Genomic DNA, 17,896 nt, shown 5'->3' with positions numbered 1-17,896 from the left:
TTTTCGAAGCTGGAGGCTTGCATTTTAATTCCACTTCCATGACTTATAGCTGATTGACTTTGAAAGATCCTGTTCTCTTTGAGCTTCAGTTTCCTCATCCTACAAGAGGAGAAAGTAATCCCTGCCATGCCTACTCAGAGAGTTTTCAAGATACCATAATAAACAATATATTCTCACAGTCTGTTTGGCCTGCTATAACGATGTACCCTGAACCAGGAACAGAAATTTATTACCGGGGCTGGGGATTTAGCTCAGCGGCATAAGTGCCTGCCTTGCAAGCAAGCAGTCGTGAGTTCGATCCCTGGTACCGATAAAAACGAAAAAGACAAAAATAAAAAATAAAAAAAAAAGAAATTTATTACCAACAAAATGTACCTGTTGGGCTGGGGACACAGCTCAGTGATAAAGGTGGTGCCCAGCACAAAAGGAGAAATTTCGCTCTCACAATTCTGACAGCTGGGAAGTAAGGCCAGATGAGGGCACCAGCAGATGGGGTGACAGGTCAGAGTCCGCTGCTGGTTTATAGGGGTGCCTTGCAGCTGTCTTCTCACACTGTGGACAAGTAGGAGTCGCTCCTAGACCTCATTCATAAAGACACAAGTCTCAGCCAAGACCGAATCAATTCCCAAAGCCCCGCCTTCTGACACTGTCATCATGGGGATTTGATTTTTAACATGAGTGGGTAGAGGGACTAACGCATTAGGATTATTGCATGTGTCGTGTATCTTACAAATTATAAAGCATTTACAAAAGTTGGGCAGTGTTTTCATGAATGTGCATGCAGAGATGTTGCTTTGGGGAAAGGCAGATCTGACAGAGTCCTAGATATTTCCTGCTTACAGTGTGGAAACCACCGGATCCTCAGCTCTACCGGGTTTTGACACCATTTGTTGTGAAAAGCAATGAAAGCCGCACCTTTGCTGACCTGCTGCAGAAGAGTGAGTCTCTCTTCAAATTAGTCTTAAGATTAATCCAAGCAATGCATTTAAAAGTGTGATCAAGGAGAGAGTCATTGTCCCTCTGGAGTTATGGATGGCAAAGTATGGCATGCTTGAATACTATGGGGAAAAAAGGGACAGATTTGTTCAGTTTTGATATTCTTAGAGATGTGAATACACACAATTTAAAAAGAAAATTGATGCCTCCTTTCTAAAACAGACATCTTCTGGAAGGAAATATGGGCCCATGTTGCTTCTTTCTAGCAAAACTCAGAAAGCAGTTCATTCTTTTCTGTAGGAAGTTGGCGCAACGAAAAATTATTGAATCCAGGTATGGTGGTGCATGCCTGTAACCCCAGCACTTGAGAAGCTGAGACAAGAGATTGTTACTAGTTTGAGACTAGTTTGGGCTACAAAGTAAGCTCAAAACCAGCCTTAACTGTATAACGAGATCCTGTCTCAAAAAAAAAAAAAAAGAAAGAAAGAATATTGAGTAATTACTTTCCTTAGAATCACTTAATTCTGGAATATAGATGGACATTTTTTGTTTTGTGTTTTAGGTCTTTATGAGACAAGGTCTCACAAGCCTGTATAGTTCAGGATAGCCTTGAATTTACTTTGTGGCTCAGGCTGGCCAGGAACTCACAGTGATCCTCCTGCCTCAGCCTCCCATGTGCTAGGATTATAGGCATGCACCATCATGCCCAGATGGAAATTTTAATAGCCATGTGAAAATATTTAATACTTCAATTTTTCCCTAGCTATGTTTCCAACTAATGGTTTGCTATTCAGAAGAGTGGGAAAATATGACCAATAATATTGACAGTCAAGAAAAGGAAAACTTTATCCATTGTTCCTCTCCCTAACCTGTTATTGCTCATATAGAGTGGTCTCTAAAGTTTAATAGCTAAGGAATTAATTAGAAATGCCTTTGTGATAGAAGTTGCTATTATTGAAGTAGTTTTTTTTTCTGACACAGGTTTTAAAAGGAAAATTATCATCAGGTAGTGAAATACTTTCTCAGCAGATCCTTTTTCATATTTCTCTTAAATTACCTGCAGTTTCTGAGAGTTTTGGACACTTTTCCATTATGTTAAGTAGATGAATGATCCAAAGGTGTTCCTAGTGTTTCTGAAAGTCCTGCCAAGTCATTCTTCTCAAACCTAAGACCACACACTAAAACAGATATTAAGATTTCTTGGTCTCAAGGTGAAGACAAATGATAAATAAGTCAAATAAAAGAAGATGGGGATAACTGATTCAGGCCAGTTCCTTGTCTAAAATGTTTTCTGAATGCAATCACCAAAAAGCTGTTTAATGCTCCCTAGACAGTGACCTGGCCTTTCTTGTAAGAAAAAAATTGTTTCAGAGTGACAGGCATAGGGAAAAGCATATGCAGGCCAAGAAATCAATGAACATAAAGAGAAAGTCAATGCCAACAGACACAGTGACACAGGAAACTAACAATTTAAACCTTAATGAAGTCTTTCCCAAAAAAGCCCATCACTGGACTCAGTCTCTTTAGAATCAATACGACTGACACAAATTAGACATCTGATAAAAAAATAGAAGGTGTAGGATGAAGTTTAGCCAATTTGAGGATTAGGGGTTATCTAGCAACTTAATTTTCAATTCTTATTTTGAAGGATAGAGAAAGCAGGCACATTCCTGAAGACCAGCATAAATGGCAAGCACAGACTAGAACTGGCAAAGCCTGATGAGAAGTACATCCATTTACATGGCTTTGACTCACAGCAGAGTAACCTGAGCATCTACAATTTAAATTTGGCTGAAGGTATAACTCACCGGTAAAATGCTTGCCTGGTATGTGCAAGACCTTGGGTTTGATTCCTAGGATCACAAAAACGATGAACAAAATAAAAAGCAAATTTCAATGTTGTTAAAATATCTCAGACATTAAGAAATGTAATATAGATGTGCTTTGAAAAATACCATTTTCAGGGCCTGGGGTTTAGTTCAGCGGCATAAATGTCTGCTCGGCAAACACAAGATTGTGAGTTCGATCTCCGGTACCAAAACAAAACAAAACCTACTTTCAGATCTCTAGTTACCGATACAAACCTGGAAAAATGTCAAGCAACAAGTTATATGCTTTGTTCATTTGCATACCATCAGCATGTAAAGCTGAGAACTAGATGGTTAATACCCATGACATTTTTTATAAATCAAAATGAAATTACACAATAATTTGTTTGCTTTTTCTTTTTCAAAACAAGCTCACACCCCATTTCCAAAGCATGTTATTCTGTTGCATGTGTGCTACTAATACTGCTGCGTGTGCATTCCAGGTGATAAACTTCATATCCAACACTGTCATTACATTCATTACAAAAAGTACATGGAGGAAGACAGAATTCCAAAGCAGTGCTATGCTAAGGGGATAGTACATAGGAAGAATGAAGCCAGGATAATATTTCTTGCTTGAATCATAGTGGGCAGTTTTTACTCATAACAAAATATACCCAGTGAAATAGCCATGGTGGTGCACACCTGTAATCCCAACATTCTAAGAGCTGTGGCCAGAGGATTAGAAGTTCAAGTCTAGCTGGGGCAACTTGGCAAGACCCTGTCTCTAAATTAAAATTAAAATTAAAATTAAAAAGGCTGGGAATGTAGCTCAGCATGAACGTCCTGGGCCAACTGCCCAGTACCACAAAAAGGTGAAGAAAAAGAAGGTGGAGGAGAGAGAAGAAGGAGAGATGAGAAGAAAAGAAAAAAATTTCAAGATCAACACTGAAATCTTCATACTCCTGGATATTTATTGCTACCCTATCCCTGCACCTAAACTTACCAGATAACCATCTTTTCCTGCCCCAGCCCAAGTACATTCTTACCACAGTCACACCTTGAGTGAGCAATTGCTCTCATGTGCTTTGGTTTAAGAGGCAGTAATTAATTTGGCCCAAGATTAAGGCTAAAACAATAACTAGAAATCCTTCTATATAACTACTATTCTGAAGTCTATGTTAATAGACAGCTGAGTTTATTAGAAATATTATAGGCAGTCAGACAGGTCTTCAAAGGAGCCAAAGCAGAAGACTAGATATGTTGCACCTCTGGAGGAGACAGACACCTCTGCTGAGGGCCAGATCCCAAAAGATAAAACAAATGCACCCACACCCTAAGTATAAACATCTGCGATATTACAAAGCATCAGTCATCTTGAGGAAGCCAGAAGGAGCCACTAACCCAATTTCCTATAGGAAAAGGCTCTATTTTGTATTCATGCCCACTTGCTACTTGACTCACTTCCCCATTCGATCCAGATTTAATCAATTTCACCTGAGCAATTACACATGCAATGTCATTGGTTAACCATAATTCTGTCCTACCTCATACCCATCTGCCTTGGGAGTTCCTGATTTTCCCTCACCTTGGGCCTGCTTCAGATCCTGGTTTTGCTTTACAGAAATTCCTAGAAAGGTGGGGTCCTCAGCAACCTACTGGTGACCTTTTTTCTCTCAAAAAATATATTCTACTTTTAATCTCCATGGTTCCTAAAAATCATTCTTTGATTTCAGAGAACACAAACTAGTACCAGACATCTAGTAGGTTGTGAATTTCTTTCCCCTATATCATTTGCACGGGTTAATTCATATAATCCTCATTGTATACCTAAGACACTGTTGTTCACGTTTTTCTAAATGATGTTAAGTCATAGAGAGGTTAGGCACCCAGCTCAAGAACACACGGCTAGAAACTGTGGCCGCTGAAATCGGAACCCAGGCAGTTTTAGCTCTTGTTCTCCCGTTTTAGAGGCCTCTATAAAAAAGGAAACAAAAACTGCTAGATGACAAATGATCTCTTAAAAATCCCCTATTTTACACTATTTTTAGAAATTTTTGGTCCCTTCCAGTTGGGTGTCTGCTGTTAAGAAGACACACAAACAGAAGATGGGCACGGAAGGCCTTCAGCGTGCTGCCAATCGCTAAGAATGTGTCCAAAAACCACGAGCCAGGGATTCACCAGTGCCCTGTTCACTGCGGTCTCTCCAATTACACACCTCACTTCCGGTTAGGCCTCACTTCCGGTTAGGCCTCACTTCCGGTTACCTTCCCCTGCTTTGTACACGTTTCCTGCGGATGACTTCTGGCCTCTCTTTTTTTACTGCATTAAAAACCCTTTATAGTTATTTTGTGTGGGTCAGAAATTACAGAAATTAGGCAGAAAAAGCCAACGGACAAATAGAAACAAACAACACAGCATTCCCCAAAAGTTCCCTGCCCTGAGGTGGTGGGGGGGACCTGGGCCTAAGACACCACCATGGCCTGCCATCTGCTGCACCACAGCTGCATCTTACCATCATCCGGAGGCCCCACGTAGCCTCTCAGATCCTGGACCCCAGGACTTGTGACTTGAGGCGAGAATCAATTCCCGCGGCCTTCTTCAGCGCCTCCTCCATGGCTTCGGAGTGCGAATCTTCTCCAACGTGGCCTCCACGTGTGTGTTCTCCTTGAGGTCACCTGCAGGGTCCCCCTCGCCTGCAGGACCTTCAGACACTTCGCATCCAGGTGGCCACCTCAGTGTGAACGTGACCTCGCTGTCTGATGACCAGCTTGACTCTTGCCTACTCCTCCACTTTTTTTAAAAATTAAGTTTATTGGTGCAATTTAGATATACATGCTGACTATGTTCATCATAGGGAATTTGTACCTGTATAGACACATCTTGGTACCTTTTTACCCAATGCCCCTCCCCTCCAGCCTCTCTCCCTCTCCATATTTATAAGACTTTGCTCCCATTATATCCTTTTCTTATTTTTTCTCATCCCTTTTCCTTCCTTTCCCCTCCTCCCTTCTGGCTCCCCAGACCTTTTGAACAATTTCTTCCTATTTCACAATATTTGTTATATATTTCTGTTCTCCTTTATAGTTTCATTTTCTCACACAAGAGAGACTGCAGTATTTACACAGCTATTTTATGGTAGCTATTTCCTGATTCTTTTTATCACATCACCTCTGAATGCTTATATAGCATTGTGTCACTTTTGAATAGATTCAGTCTCTTTCCCAGAAACCTTATGTCTTGCTTGAGAAGGTCAAGATCCCAGCTCAGGAAATGAGGCTTTGCCTCTGCTATTTGGTTCAGTGTGGCTTTTCAACAGGTCACTTCTAAATGTTCCTAACAAAGCAGAATGCAATGCCATTATCTTCTGTTAGCTGACAGTTTCCACTATTTTCTTCCTTCATTTTTGTCTTCTTTTCAACTATAGGACACACCAGGCTTGTCCCCGTAGCAAGCAGACCTAATTCACAGTCCACACTGCATGCTTCCAGCCAGGTCTGCCCTGTTTTTGTCTCAGGATCATTTTGCAGATGTCAGAAACTGGCATTCCTGGCTCATGAAAATGCTGGCACCTCTTGTTAATAAACACACATATCAAGCAACTCTCCCAAGGTTTTGGAACTTTCTTTGGGCTTCTCTTGAACTTCAAAAGCGATCCATTAACTTCATTCCATTTTTTTACATTTTCTCTGCTTCTTTACAATATCAACCAGGGTCTTTTTCTTTACATCTTTATAGGGGATGGTTATAGACACTTCTGGAATTTATAAAAATAATTTCCTTTGCATTAAGGCAAAATCCTTTGCTTGCCAACTCGTTAGAAACAAAAGTTATGATTCTAATTCTGTTTTTCTCTCTTCTCTTTCCAATCTTTACCTCATGCTCCTTTTATCTCACCTTTTCAATTTCTAAGCGTCAAGACCAATTTTCTGTGTTCCAGTCCTTGCCACCCTTTAATTCCACACATGCTCATGGCAGACTCAGCCCTCTCTACTGCTGTCAGGCACTGACTCTTGCTGAACAGGGCTTTCCTTTCCCTGATTGTGAAGAATTACACAGTACCAACACCTTTATCCATTCGAGGACATAACCTCCATGTTGATCTAATCAGATATGTTTTGTTTTGTGCTGTGGTATTATTAAACCCAGAGTCTTCTCATTGAGCTACATCCCTGGACCTTTTTTTTTTTTTTTTTAATTTTGAGACAAGGTCTGGGTAAATCACTAAGTGGCCAAGGCCAGACTTGAACTTACAGTCCTCCTGCCTCAGCCTCTGGAATTACAGGTTTGTGCCACTACGCCCAGCAGATCTGTAAAAACTATGCAGATCAGGCTGACCTTGAGCTCACTTTGGAGCCCAGGCTGTCTCCAACTCACAATGATTCTCCTGCCTCAGTCTCCCAAGTGCTGAGATTACAGGTGTGCACCACCACAAACCGGCTTACATCTGCTAAATTTGTAAAATCATGCTAGTAATCAACTTAAGGATAAAATAGCAGTTAAGAGACCAACTAGAAGGTAACAGTAGTGGTCAACAGAAAATGTAATCAGGGTCTAATGAGGCAACAGAAAGGCAATCTAGGAGATAAGATAGAATTAAGAGACCCTAAGACAGTGATGGTGAAGCTTTTAAGAGCTTTCACTGATAACAGCCCCCTGCAGCACACTGCCTAAGCAAGCAAAATGGCAAAATCCAGTGAGTGAAATGTATGGGATTGAGGGAGAAAAAGCCATATTGAATAACTCCCACATTGGGCTTTGGTGGCTGGACAATGTTGTCCTTTATGGAGAAAGAAAACAAATTTGGATGCAAACATGATTCAGTTTGGTAAACAGCCTTCATATAGAAAATAGCACTACCCCCAGTTTAATTCAGTTCAAAGTTAGCATGAATTATTCTGAGGCTTTAGAAGAGGAATTTGTTAATTTTCTGTTTGTCTGTGATACTCCCATGAGACAGTTGAAAAGGGACAATTGACAGAAATACAAATCTGGAGGCTGGTTCTGGGGCTCAGCATAAGTTTAGCATGTCCGAGGCCGTAGGTTTATTTCCCAACATTATAAAAAACAAAAAAGTCTAGACTTGTCATTGCAAAAAAAAGTCTGAAACACTGAAGAAAGATCTTGCCTATAAATATAGATTTATGTATATTAGATGCTTTGTGTCTTTCTTTTCTACCATCACTCAACTCCAAATTCACAATTCTGTACTGTGCTCTGTCAGGCTGGGACAAGGACCCTGTAACTAAGCTTGCCAGACTCTTTTGACAGCTGGCTTCCTGTTAAGTGTCACAGAGAACTCAGAAGCCAGGAGAACACACAGCCATCTTGTTCCTTCTTTTCTTTTGTCTAGTGTTCCTCTGGGCCCTTAGCCCAGATGCTACAGCTGGCTCCTACTTGGGCATTTCTGGCCCCCATCACCAATGACATCTCTGTCTGAGAGATGCCAGCTACCAGTCATAGCCATTCCTCCAAAGCTAAGCCCAGCCCATCCTCTAAGTTTCTAGTTTTTGACAACCTCAAAATCTCTTTTGTTTGACAATCACTTTTGTTCTCTTAGGACTATGAGTTGCCTCTGCTTTCTTAGTAATACCCTTCTGATCTGCTCAGGGTCCTCTTTTCATTCTATCTTCCAGTGCCTGTGCAAACAACTCCCTATATTAAATTCCTTCTGTTGAAAAACAGAGGTGCTGTTGTTGTGACTAGACACTGGCTACTATGTCCAAGAACCCTCCCTATTCTTAACAGCACTCACCCACTAGTTACAAGATGAAAATAAGCAAGCCAAGGTACCAGTTTCTCTTCAAAATCATGAACTATGCGCCTTTCTTTCCTCTCACACTCAAGACCACAATAAAAGGAAAGTATGGAAATTAAAAGACATAAACAATAACAGAATGAGACAAGTAAACAGCAGAGAATTTTAACAAATTTCTAGGAAATAGAAGATGAGAGACATATTGCTGATGGTGTAAGGCAGAAGAAACTGCGGCAGGAGATTAGGGCATGGAAAACCGGCAGGGTAATTGGCCTGACCTATCAGACATGGAGGTCTGTCCATGGCGGCCGGGGTGCAGGTGCAGAGCAGCTTTAGCTCTACATGGGACCCCCCGAGCTGATGTCAAAGGAGGATACAGAAGATGTGCACTGGCCTTGTGACCACTGTCTCCTTGCTCTTGCAGTGGCCTGCTCTACATGCAGGATGCACGTTTGTCTTCTTTACATCATCTTCTTCAGGGCACTTCTTTTTTGCTTTTCCTTCTTCTTTTAAACTTTAACAGTTTTTAGTTGTCTGTCCACTTCTTTGAACAGGAAAACAGCCTGGAAAGGACCATTGGTCACCCCAATAAAGTACAGCCTGGATTAGACCTAGAGAGGCTACAGGTCAGGACAGAGATCAAGTTCCCAGCAGAGTCCCAGGAAGCCTACAGAAACACCAAGGGCCATGCAGGACAAGACAGGGGGCCAGGCTTGCTATGGTTTAAATGTGATCCCTAAAGTTCCTATGTTGGAATCTTATTCCACAAAGAGTACTCTTGAGTTGTGGGATCTTTAAGAAGTGACTGATATGAGAGCCCTGCCCTTGAGAATGGATCAAGAGGCCACTATCACAGAAGTAGGCTCCTGATGAAAGGGTGAGTTCGGCCCTCTTCCTTCTTTGGCTACGTGATGTCTTCTCCCGGGTCTGAAATAGTGGTATGAAGATCAGTAGAAGAGCTAAGTGTCGAGCCTTTTAAAAAGTTGTGATGGGATATTTTAGCAAGCACAGCCTGTCTGCTTCTTAGGAGTGGAGCCGTCAAGACAAGCACAGTGAACATAGGAAAGCCAGCAACAAACTCATCTCCAAGCCAGTCTTTTGGAAAGAATCAAATGAAGCCCAGAATTTACAGAGGAAATGAGTCTGAGCCGCCAACGCCAAGCAGAGAGTGAATAGAGCTCTGCCTTCCCCATGAGACCGACCAGCTGCATTCCCCAAGGCTGGTGACTAGAATCACTTCCCTCCCTGGCAGTGAGGTCAGGTGAGGTCCACAGCAGAAGCTAGAAAAGCCCCAGCAATTCTGCAAGCTGGAGGGTGCAGGCATTCGAGCAAGAAGGCATTGAGAGAATAGTTTAAAGTCAATTGGATTTCACAAACACCTTCGAAATAATGGCTTTGGGAAACCAAGGTGGATCCCTGGGCCAGGCTGGTATCCAGTATGCACACTGGTTGGGAGCCCATTCCTGGTCTGTCTCCATTCTAGAAAGAGATGATCCCAGGAGCTTGTCATGTTTTACCACCCTCCTACAGCTACCAGCTCACTTCTACAGACACCCAGAGACAGACCCGAGAGGGAAGAAAGCCAGAGACGCATGGCTGAGGCCTTGAGGGCAGACAGGCTCACCAGGGTTGCAATAAGGGTAAAGAGCCAGAAGGAAAGCTATGAGAACAAGAGCAGAAACTGCTGAAGCCGAGATGTGACGCCTCTGGAGAGAAGTTCACCACGAAAGAGGATTCCAACTTCCCTGTGTGTCCTTAACCCCAATCCTGCCCTTATCAACGACCTTCTAATAGCCAAACTAGTCTTTGTTAAACTCTTTGTGTGGAACAAAAAAACTGTGTTAATTTTGATATTTTATAAGCATGAGAGATGGATTAGCAAACACACTTCCGGGTATGTCTGCTGGGTTACAGCAGCATGACCTTAGGGACTATATGCGGCCCCTGGGCCTTTGCCCTCTGGCTCTTCCCCTTCTCTGTGTCTCCAGATGCCATGAGTCCAGTCGCTTCTGCCATGAAACCAGCTAGCCATGGGCTGAAACCTCTGAAACTGTGAGCCAAAATAAATATTTCCTCCTTTAAGTTGTGGCTGTCAGGAGTTTTGTCCCAGCAATGGAAAGCTGGCCACTATGCAGTTCTCCCTTATGCTTTAAATGATTTCTTGAGCACTTACAATACAACGTAAATGTTATGTAAATGATCCTTTGATAGATTTGACATTTTAATTTTTTTTTTTTTTTGAGGCATGGTGTAGTTCAGGCAGACCTTGAACTCACCTGTGGCCTGAAACTTGTGGTGATCCTCCTGCTTCAGCCTCCCAAGTGGTAGAATTATAGGCATGTGCCACTAGGCCTGGCTTTAAATCTCATACTGTATTGTTGAGGGAATGAAGTCTCCATCGGTTCAATACAATTTTGTTTAGTGTTTTCTATTCACAGTTGTTTGAATGCATGGATTTGGACTCCACAGACAGAGAGTCATTGGTGAATCTTGATGATTTTAATTCTTTATGGAGATTTGTGGGACCGTGGAGGAAGACCACATTACACCCAACTGCTAAATCTATTTTTTCCTAAACCTAACTTTTAAATAATTTATTAAAGTATTACACTTTTTTTTTGGTGCTGGGGACAGAATGCAGAGCCTTTTACACAAGAGCCAACTGCTCTCTACCAGAGCTCCATCCCTCACTCTTGCATTCAGTTTATTAAAACTCACAAACCCCAAGAAGCTGGAGGCATTGCTTAGTGTAAAGTGTTTGCCTGCTATGCACAGGGTCCTGAGTTCACTTCTCAGCACTGCGGAAAACAACAAATCCTGTGCTTGTCCTCCTTTCCATTTCTATTCATTGTCCAGGGTCAATCTCCTTCAATGTTTTCAGTTTTCAACTAAAAACTGGCCTGGAATCTGGGCTCAAGTGATCCTCCTGCTTCTGCCTCCTGAGCAGCTGGGACTACAGGCTTAACACCAAGCCCAGTCTTCTTGGTAGTTTTTACTTGACACCCCTGGGTTAAAACGTCTCTGCTCTTTTCAAGTCTCTTCTGTGTTCTTAATGTTAGTCCCTAGCCGCACCCACCAGACTCCCATCTACCCCTCCTCATAGAGACCCACTGCTGTGAGGGCCCTCTGCTCTTTGAGGGCTGCAGCTCTGCAGCTCTGGAGCTCAGCGTCAGCCCTGAGCACGCTAGCAAGCCCACTCCACAAGCTCTTTACACCTGCAGCTCCTAAAAGGAAGAAGTTTCTCCTTATCCTACACCAAGGAGTAAGATACAGAGTAATATAATCAGTAAGAGGAGTGTATTCCGTGTTGGGGGATGGTGGGGGCAGCAGGGAAGAATGATTAAGGAAACCAGGAAACACTTTCAGAAAAAAGAAATAGCTTGGTACATGGAGAAGGCTTTTCAGACAGATAGAAAGGCCTGGAGATGGTAAAATCAGTTCCTTCTAGGAAATGCTTTCGGAATATAAAGTTCAAGAGGAGAGAATGTGACATATGAACCTTAACAAGGCTGGGAAAAGTCAGATGTTTCTTGTATACAAGGCTAAGTGCCTGGACTGCAGCCCAGAGTCCAACAGTTGAAATCTTAATGCCTTTACATACCAGACGGATCATACAAATGAGATCATATAAATGAGGAACAAAGGCAGGAGGTATAGGGCACTGTGGGAAACTAGGAAAATCATGTCCTTCCACATGGAGTGATTGGATTATTCTTATGCAAAAATGTAAGTCTACCATTACCAGAGCTCCAAGTTTTGTTTTGTTTTGTCTGTCTTTAACAGCAGCAGAAAACAGATTTTTCTATCAAACTACAGTTTTTAAATGTCTGCAACTATGCTCACAAGGTACAAACACACACGTGTGTGCATTTCAAAGCTGGTCTCAGTCAACAGCAAGTTTTTACTTCTTGAAATGAGGGAGTGACCTTTATAACATGGTAAGACAGAGGGGAGCCATGGTCAGAACTGCAGTTTTAAAGATCCCTCTGGTGGCAGGATGTGGGGTGGGCTGATTAGGAAATGGGGAGCTTGGACGTAGAGGGATGTGTTGCAAAGCTTTTGCAATCAATCATTGGTAGCAGATATACTGAAAGTCCCAACCAATGTACGACACTTGCATAATCGATCATCAGTATTCAGTGCAAAGGTCTCGCACATTTCTTACCAGAATTCTATCCCAAAGGACCACCACGAACACTCTTATTTGTGTAAATCTTGGATGTCCATTCTTTCAGAGATAGAATGAATTTATCTCTTCCACAACTTCCTTTTTCCCCTCTCTCATTAACACACTTGTCAGTAGTAATAAAAGGCGAGATTGCACAACTGGCTTTGGAAAGGCAGCTTGCTGGACCTCTACCCTCTGCTTCTGTGTTGCGTCGGGTGTAGAAATCATCAGAGAGATTTTCTGCAAATGGTTCCCACGTGCCCACATCGCTGAATGCAAAATAAACAGTGCAGGCCATGAAAACAGATTGCTTTCAGCAGAGCACTCCAGCAGGAAAATTGCCTACACATGAGCCTTATGTATACAGTCTTTAATCCATTAAATTAATTTTTTTAAAGGAGAAAATGGGGAAAGAGTGGGGCTATCCATCTGTTTTTCCATAACACCTAATACTCCATTCCTGTGAGTGTACACACAGTCATGCGTTGCTTACCCACAGGGATACTTTCTGGGAAACGCATCATTAGGCGACTCCATCCTTGTGAGAACATCAAAGAAGGTGCTTGTGCAAACCTACATGAGATAGGCCAGTTCCTTAGCATCCCCTGATGCAATCAGGATGCGTAGTAAACACAGACAAATGAGGCTGACTGCAGCGTAACATAGCAAACTGTTTACAGTAAACATGTCTCCTAAGTAGTTCCCTAATGTAATGATAAAAAGTATAGTAACTACATAAGCCAGTAGCAGAGTCATTTATTCCCATCACCACACGCTGTAGACTTTCATGTGCCTGGCAGAGCAATGGTTTTGTTTGCATCATCGGCACCACGTGCACATAAGTAATGCGCTACACTGTGACACTGGACAGCTCAGTGTCACTGGGTGGGAGTTTTTCAGCTGTATGATGAAATGTTAGGGAAATACCATTGTCTGTCATTGATTAAAATATTGCTCTACAGTGTGTGCTCTGTATATATGTGTATAAATATATAATCAAAGTATGAATATTTAAATTTAAAAATTAAAAAAATTAATTCCTCTTGTTACTGTTTATTTCCAGGTGCTTCTCCCCCACCCACCATGCTGGCTTCGGCAGCACCTGTACTAAAATTAGACGTCCCCTCAAGGCCTCGAAAAGGTAGAGCTTGTAGGAATAACTGGAAGAAGGGGCCACAGCTAACTTGCTGTTAGGAGGCAGGGGTCAGAAGAGATGGGGACCGGGGACACGGCCTGGGAGGGCACATCTCCTCCCTGTCTTCCCTCCTCTTTCTGCTCCTCCGTCACTGCGGAGGGCCTTACAGGGTGTGGTCGCAAGTATGATGACTGCTTCTGCCAAGTGCCATCTGTCAGAAAAGCAGGCTGGTAAAAACACGACAGTGTGTCTCCACCCACCTATGCACTGCATCTGGCACTGTGCGACTTGCGGCTCTTCCCCGGAGTCAAAATAACCATGAAAGGTAAATATTCCGAATTAATTCAGGATACAGAAGCAGCCAGCAGCACAACTAAATCTGCTTGTGAATGAATCCCAAGCTGCTTCAGAATGGGCATGAACAATGGGCTTAATGTGTTTGAGGCAAATGGGAGTATTTTGAGGCAATGCATCTTTTACTGAAATAAATTTTTTAAATATAAACATTCACTGTAGTTTTCATCACTCATATTTCTAGCATGAAATTATTAATTACATGATATAATTACATGAATTATTGCATGTAGACAATAGATGCAGAAACAATTTTGACCACTTTTAATATATTTCTAGCATCTTTCTGAAGCAAGTCCATGCAAGACAAACTAAATACTATCTTCATGTCATGTTTTTTGCTTTTGTTTGTTTTGTCATTTTTGAGACAGGGAGGGTCTCACAATGCAGTTCAGGATGGCCGTGATGGCCGTGAACTCAGTTTGTAGTTCAGGATGGTCTCAAACTTGCAACAACCCTCCTGCCTCAGCCTCCCCCATGCACTATGTGACACAGATGTAACATCTCGTTTCCTTTTCATTCTAGGCACAAGTGACACTGACACCTGGCATATCTGAGTACCTTAGCAGTGAACCAGGGCCAAGCTGGACTGACCCCTCTCAGGTCCCGTCTGTGCGGGGAGGGGGCATTATTTCTCACTGCTTTAATTGGTTAGAATGCAAGATGAAGGAGCTGGGCACGATGGCACATGCCTGTAATACAAGCATTCAGGAAGCTGAGGCAGGAGGATCACTGTGAGTTCAATGCCAGCCTGGGCTACATAGTGAGACCTTGTCTTTAAAAAACAAATCAGCACTCCCACCCAGCATGCATTTTGGGTAGACTTATTCCTACTTCTGTCTGTGGTGCTTCAGCTTGAAGAGGGTAGAGTTCCTGTCTCTGAGATTAGATAGAAAATGAAATGCCTATGAATCCTCCTGAAATTCCGATAAAAAGTATATGCTCCAGACAGCCTGAGTTGAAAGCTAGAATACATTTTCTCATAGAAATAATCACCAGCTTCCCGGGGAAATTCATATAATCCTACTTCATCATAGCATTCTCAGTATAGTCCAGAAATTTCTTCATAATCCATCTACTCTGTTGTCATCTTTTTCATAGCTGGGTTTTTTCTTTTTTTGCCTATCAGATAAGGATGGATATGAGTCTGCTCTTCTTTCATGTTCTCTGACCTTCTCCACTCGAATCTACAAAATCCCATAAATGCAATCCATAGGAATGAAACCCAGTTAAGTGCGGCCAGGGGTTTAGCTCAGTGGCACAAGCAAAGTGCCTGCCTGGCAAACATGAGGTTATGAGTTTGATCCTTGATAGCAAAATTACAAAAAAACAAACAGCAGCAGCAACAGCAACCAAAAAAACACTGTTAACGGAGCTAGCAATTTAGCTCAGTGGCATAAGCACAAAGAAAGGAAGGAAGGAAGGAAGAAAGGAAGGAAGGAAGGAAGGAAGGAAGGAAGGAAACCCAATTAAGCCCAGCTGGTGAGTGCCTACGTGCCTCACCTCAGGGTGATGACATGGTGTGGGTATGTTCCGCGTCCCTTTCTTTTTCTTCTGGGCTCATGAATTTCAGATTCCATGCAAAGTGTGTAAAAGCCAGAGGCCTCTTATGCAGTGATGATCTACCACAGATGGACTCATTTATACATGAGAATTTTATTTGGAATGTTCAATTGACTAATGAGAAAAGAATCAATTGTTTATTAGGGAGGGATAAAGAACCCCAAATAGCCACATTCAGAAAAGAACCTCTGTAACAAATTACAGTCAAAATCCCAGAAGTCCAACACAAGGACTGCATCTTAAATGCTGTTAGAGAAAAAGAATAAATCACGCATAAAGGTAAATCCATTAAAATTATAGCAGGTCTCAATATAAACCGTAAAGACCAAAAGCACTTGGAGTAAAGGGTTTTTCAAGCCCTAAAAGAAAATAACTTCTGAGACATCAGAATTGAAAAAGAAATAAGGTAGTTCTACAACAAAGAGCACCTTAAAAATTCATGATCAAACCAATGCTTCCAAAAATTCTCAGTGATATCCAAAGACGAGAATGGTGCTAACAGTACCAAAGATCTAACAGAAGAAACACACCTGGCAGGGAGAGCAGGAAGTCAGAAGGGCGTGGGAGTCGGCAACAGAAAAAATGCAGTGACAGGATTAAGTCAGTAACTTCAGCAATAACTGTGGGTGGGAATGGTCTCAATTCTGCACTCAAAAGACACAGATTGAAAAGCCAGATCAAGAAACAAAATCCAACAATATGTTGTATACAAGAAACACATGTGAGCCAAAAAAAATTCATAGACTAAAACTCAAAACATGAAAAACAATATTCTATACAATGAGAATTCCCCTAAAAAAGCAGGAGTAGCTACCCTATTTTCAGACAAAGTGGACGTCAAGCCAAAACTGGTCATAAAAGGAAAAAACAAACAGACAAAAAAACCCACTATATATTGGTTAAGGAAACAATTCAATAGAGATACTGATTATAAACATACATGCCCCATCACAGGCATGCCCAACTTCATAAAATAAACACTACAGGACAGAAACATTGTGCGAGAAGAAATAAAAGAATACATAGGCACTCACAAATCACAAATCCTGATTATAACGAAGTAAGGAGAGGAGTGTCAACCAAGTATAAAAAGTTAGGCTGGGGATTTAGCTCAGTGGCATAAGCACCTGCCTGGCCAGCACATGGTCATGAGTTCAATCCCTGGTACAAAGAAAAAAAAAAAGTTATTTCTAAGGGTGTCTTTTCATACGAAGGTGAGAAATTTTTAAAGCTTCTGGGGGTAGACTACGGAAAAAGAATTGGTCATGTAGCAAGAACAACCCTGGCTTTTCCTGGTTGCTTTCAATTGTGTGTGTGTGTGGCTGTGTGCATGTGTGTGTGTGCCTGTGTGCACAGCATGGAAATTAAATCAGAGTTTCGTGTATGGCTGGCAAATGCTCAGCCACTCACTTTCCATTTCCTGTCATCTCCACAACTCCTCCAGCAGCTCAGAAATGCTTTCACAGGAGGGATTTAGGAGCGGCATCATGACTGGGGAGTGGTGGAAAAAGTTATCCTGGGCTGACTTTGCATTAACAACCACACAATTTGTACTTAGATTTTAGGTTACAGTAAACTAAAATAAAGCCTCTGAAAATTGTCTTCGATTTGTACTTTGAGAAAATGTCTTACATCCCCAGCACCACTTGACAAAACCAAGTCCATTGCTCTTGTCACATATATTTGTTTATTTGAGGAAAAAAAAATTTTTTTTTTGTCTTTTTGAAACAGGGTATTGCTGTACAGTTCAGACTGGGCTTGGGCTCACTTTGTAGCCCAGGATGGTCTCGAACTCAACAATCCTCATGCCTCAGCCTCCTGAGTGCTGTGATCAAGGCGTGTGCCACCACACCCGGCTGATACATGTTTATTTAAAGAGGTTCTGAAGATGTAGAAGACTCTGAAGAGGTCATTCCCCCTTCACCCTCATCTTTGACCTCAGCAGAGGGTCTCAGTTGCAATCTCCAAGAAAAAAGTGGATCCGCTGATCAGGAATTTCACTTTCCTCATCTGTGAAGTGGAGATAGTATTACCCAGGAGGCACAGTTCTTGTGAGGATTAAATGAGTTTTAACTCATAAAGCACTTAGATCAGCCAGTGGCACGTGGTAAAGCCCCAGACAGCACCTGTGATTATTTATTATCCCTGACTTCTCCCAGCAAATATTTAAATCT

The 17,896-nt window shown here is 42.0% G+C and overlaps 1 long non-coding RNA gene across 1 annotated transcript in view; it reads right to left on the bottom strand.

The window, feature by feature from the left end:
* LOC134473582 (uncharacterized) overlaps window positions 1–17,010 on the bottom strand; it is a 163,002-nt gene extending 145,992 nt beyond the window's left edge. The window contains exon 1 of the long non-coding RNA XR_010043880.1: window positions 5,260–17,010. This is a non-coding gene — a long non-coding RNA (uncharacterized LOC134473582). The remainder of the gene's footprint in view (window positions 1–5,259) is intronic.
* Between the last annotated feature and the right edge of the window lie 886 nt (window positions 17,011–17,896).

The sequence above is a fragment of the Cavia porcellus genome, unplaced genomic scaffold (genome assembly GCF_034190915.1).
Source record: "Cavia porcellus strain 051 isolate PalLab524CR breed Dunkin Hartley unplaced genomic scaffold, mCavPor4.1 scaffold_27, whole genome shotgun sequence".
In the NCBI taxonomy this organism is placed as follows: Eukaryota; Metazoa; Chordata; class Mammalia; order Rodentia; family Caviidae; genus Cavia; species Cavia porcellus.
This window is presented reverse-complemented; position numbering and strand designations above follow the sequence as displayed.